Here is a 4880-nt window from a genome sequence, read left to right as displayed (position 1 = left end):
TTATGTACTAAATAACCACGAGACATGCTTTTAACAGAAATTGTAATCTTTCTCAGACCAAAGAAATTGCTTAGGATTAAAGATAGCACCACTTACCAACTGGGCTCACTTCTTCAGGAAGTCCCCCCCGGAATCTCAGTTATAGAACAATTTTATACAAATCCAGTATCGCACCCTGCCACCTCCTCGCATTATTACATCATACATATTTGTAAATGAGGAGCCATCACTGACTCCAGCCAAATCAAAATATTACACTGTGTTTTTAGATCAAGAATACTACGAATGGATCGAGTTTCACTCTGTCTGTATACTCTCATTTCATTTCCAAATCTCTGTTTTGTACATAATGAACATTATAACTGTATATCCTGACAGGAACTGTCCCAATTAGATAACCTGCTTGTGGAAACATTAGTTTTACAAGTAACAAGCAGGTTTTATTAGGGATTAACACTCATATATGAATGATGAAAATTACCCTGACACTACACAATAGAAAAACCCCATAATGCCTCCAAGGCTCCTGATGAGCAGTCGGAGTGGTTCACTCTAAGGGTCACCAACATGCAGAAACAGGGTCAATGTGAGGCTGCAAAAGTTGAGATTTTCTCACTTCAGGTTTTCTATAGAGTCGACACTACCCATATGCTAAAGTCCTGTTCTGCGGCTTCTGCTCCCGTGTTTTCTATGGATAGGATTCCCATTGCAGCAGAGAAAGCATGAGGCTGTACAGCCCCTCACTTTTCTGAGCTTAGTTCAGCCATTTTATCCAAACAAGCACCGTCTGTGCTTATCTCACTGCAAGCTGACCACAGTTTTGGCAGTGCTGCTGTGGGACCAGCAGAGGTTCATGTCTTGGCACAGTCCTTTAGCACTGTAAACTGTTATCTGATATTTTTTAAACTCTTTAACATTTGATATCAGCCCTGGATTCAGCTGGAACATTTAGTATAAATCAGCCCAGGAAATGATGATGGTGTTGATGATAACAGTGATGATGTTGATCATGAAAATCATGTTGATGTCCATTCATTATTTGCTGGAACTCAGCCTGTTAACCCTTTGCAAACCATTACTTTTCTGATAAAAAAAAGATATTTGTAAATATTCCTTAATGATTTTCCTTTTTAAAACCTCTTTTTTTAAGACAAAAGAGATTTTGTTTCATTATTTTTCCAAGAAAATAACCTGTTTTTCAAATGAAAATTTGAAGAAAAAAAAAACTAAAAGCAGGAATTAAACTTATTATTTCAATAAAAATATTTAGTAAGTTTAGACAAGACTAAGTCTAAGTCTATCAACAGTACTTGAACTGGACCAATAAAAATGCTGTTGAAAACATCCAGAAGATCAATAGAAATGCATTATGTTTGCTCCTCACTCCAGAGGAAATCCCACCCTCTGAATTTAAGAGAGAATGGGATCTGGAACACACATAATAAAATATAAAAAAAGAAGAAGGGAAAAAAAATTGAAAAAATACGACTGAAAAGCCTGCAAAATTAATGATAAAACGTTTTTTGTTAAAACGTGTTTTATAGTTTCATTTCTGAATTTTATTTTAGTTAAACTTGCATTTACAAAAATACTATTTGCAACAATAATGGAACAAAATTCACTCCATAGTATTCCTCTTAACCTTTGGAATTAAAAACTAGAATTTCTGGTCATGGCCTTTGAGAAAAAGCACAACACTGCAGCTGTTAATCTCAATCCTATAAAAAGTCACACTTATACACTAATGTAGCTTTGAATTACCCAAATGTCCCAGCATTCAGAGCTGGGGTGCCAACATGAGTTATGATGAACTCCCAGGGTTTGTTGATGGAGAAGTGGACAAATGAGTGTTTCTAATTTAAAATGATAAACATCACCAATTAAAGCAAAACAAAATTTTGTTCTATTACACTAATTACAGTATGAAAACGGGAACTTCATTTTTTTTTTTTTTTTAGAAAACCATAGAAAATCCCATTAGCAAACACAAATATTTATAATGTTAACATCATATGAAAAGGAAAACAGATAAAATGAAAGCAAAGCAAACAGATGCCTTTTTTAACTGGCTATTCAGACAGTGATGAAGTCTTCATGTTGAGGTCAAAAAGATGGACCAGCTGGTCCAGGTAGGTCAACAGATGGCAGCAATCACCAGTCAAGGTTTAACAGTGAGAAGCAACCAAGAGCCTACATTACATGGCCCGGTTTGAGGTAATTAGCTAACGTGAGCGTACAATACCAAACCAACCCCCACAGAGACATCAGTGGATGGATGAATTGCTGTTTTTCGTAGCATTTTTGTTTTACCCTCATACAGACTCTCTACTCTACCAGGCAGAAAGGGATAAACATGATTACTAATCCATTTCACAGTAACAACATAGCCTTATTTCTTGGGTAATTTTGTTGGGTTTTTTAACCTGATGGTGTACCTGAAGCTGCAGGTTGCATAGTATCGTATGGCAATTTATACAGTTTGTCAAACAGGTTGAAGGATCTGGCAAATAGGGAAAGGCAAGTTTATTTATATAGCACAACTCAGCATATGTGCCCTGGTTCTGCCCTTTGTGGAATTCTGTTTGGGTTTCTTTTTTACTTCAGTTGCACTGTGTTTTCTTGGTCATTGGTTTCTTTCCCATTTTGTGTCATTGTACTTGTTTTCTAGCAATGTCTATGAATCTCAGACACTGTTGCAATAAATCAATTTTACTAAAGATAAATGCATTTGACTTTTTCTAGATCCTGTTTGGACATTATTTCAATAATCTAGGAAATGTTCTTGATGTGATAAAAGGCTGACTTAGTAACTCCCTTTATGTGCTCCTGAAAGTTCAGGTCTCAGTCCACGAAGATTTGAGCCATAATCGGTGGTTTCTTGCTGCAGTAGATGAAGATGTGACCTAACTCTGGATTCTCTTTTTTTGGTCAGAAGATCATTATCTCATTTTTGTTTTTTTCAGTTGGAGAAAATTATGCTGAATCCACGTATTAATCTGTTCTATGCATTATAGCCAATGCTCTGATCACCTGGTGGCATTTTGATGTAAAAGCTGTATGTGATCTTCATACTTATGATAGCAGAAGTTGGTTGCTATAGTCTGAGCAAAGGGGAGCATGTAGATGTTGAATAAGAGGGGCCGCAGATGGAACCTTGAGGAACCCCGTTTGTGATTTTTGTGGACTCTGATTTACAGTTATCTGCTTACACATAGAACTCCCTGTCCTTCAGGTAGGATTTAAACCAGCCCAGAGTGATCAACAGTATCAAATGCTGCACTGAGGTCCGATAATACCAGCTCTACTGTTCTTCCAGAGTCTGAGTTTATATGGATGTAATTTAACGCCTTAATCAGGGCCTTCTTTGTATAGTGGTTGGCATGGAAATCTGACTGGAAAACATCAAAGCAGCTTGTCATTGTTAAGAAGGAATTTAACTGTTGAAAAACAACTTCTTCAATAATATTACTGATGGAGGGGAGGAGGTTTGAGATGGGCCTTTAGCTCTGCCAGACCGCTTTTTCCAAGTTTCTCTTTTTCAACCATGGTTTGATAATTGTTATTTTGAAGGCCTTGAGGAAAACACACCTGAGATAAGGGATGTGTTTATGGTATTGTATTTACTCAGTAAAAAAAAAACTTTTCAAAGACATTACAGGCCTTTTTAGATTGGAGTTCATCAGCCATGATGACAGGAGGGCTTGTTAACCCGTCCACTGTGGATAGAAAAGGTGTGAGCATTTTTTATGTTTTTGTCCATATTCTCAGAGAACAAAGATTCTCTTTCAGTTGTAAATTATATTTGTGAAGTCTCTCTTTTTAAAGTGAACTTGGAGTCCATTCTGTCCCCCCTTGTTCGGTTTTTCAGCACTCCTTCTTTTTTTTTCTTACAGTTGCAGCTTTACTTTTCCCAGAGACAACCTTTACTTTAACAGGACAGGAGCAATGGAATTAACGATGTCCGCAACTTTAGAATGGAAAAGGTCAACGAGCTCATCTACTGAGTTACAGGGTAAAGTGGAAGCAGAAAGATAAACCTGGGTAAAGTTTTCAATTGTAGTCTCCATCATAACATGTTTTCTTATTTTTTCTATTTTGGTAATTAGATCAGTGGGAAAATGGTTTGAAAGTGAACAGAAAAATGGTCTGAAAGGACAACATAATTTACTGAAACATTTGAAATATTTAAACCTTTACTGATGACTAAGTCCAAAACCTGTCCTCTGTTGTGAGTTGGCTTTTTAACATATTGTGTTAAACACATATCACTGTAACATAAAAGTTCATTGAAATCATTGGAAAAGTTTTCTTATTGAAGGAAGAGTTGTAGTTTTGGGCAGTATATAGGAGATGGTGTTGTGGAGGAATTCAGGGGTCCAGTTGGAGTGGAGACATTTCTGTTACTACCATTTTGGCTGTCTTTATTATTTGTTAATTCAGTTTTTGTTCCCATTCCAAGAACTCGTGTTCCAAACCCTCCCTTTCAACAGAGTGACATTTATCATCAGAGAGACATTATCTGGTTATCATTCATATCAGGTACTTTGTTCATTTAGTGAAAACATTTTGCAACCCAATAGTTTTGCACCTGATCTATTCAGGTAAAATCCATCGCTCTCAAAGAGGCAGACATGTTCACAAGTCATTTTTTGCAAGTCCAAGTCAAGTCTCAAGTCTTGAGAGCTCAAGTCCAAGTCAAGTCTCAAGTCTTGAGAAGGCCTGTCGCAATAATCAATTAATCGCACAAAAAATTCTAATCACTTGATTAATTTAAAAAAGTGCAATAATTTTCGTGCTTGGTTGTTTCTCCTTGTGTTTTCATCTCCGTCACTGAGACGGTATAGCTTAAAGGTCACTATTATATCTATGGAATTATCATT

This window comes from Cyprinodon variegatus, unplaced genomic scaffold (assembly GCF_000732505.1).
Source record: "Cyprinodon variegatus isolate N-32 unplaced genomic scaffold, C_variegatus-1.0 Scaffold1326, whole genome shotgun sequence".
Lineage (NCBI taxonomy): Eukaryota > Metazoa > Chordata > Actinopteri > Cyprinodontiformes > Cyprinodontidae > Cyprinodon > Cyprinodon variegatus.
The sequence above is the reverse complement of the archived record's forward strand: the minus strand, read 5'-3'. Positions refer to the sequence as shown.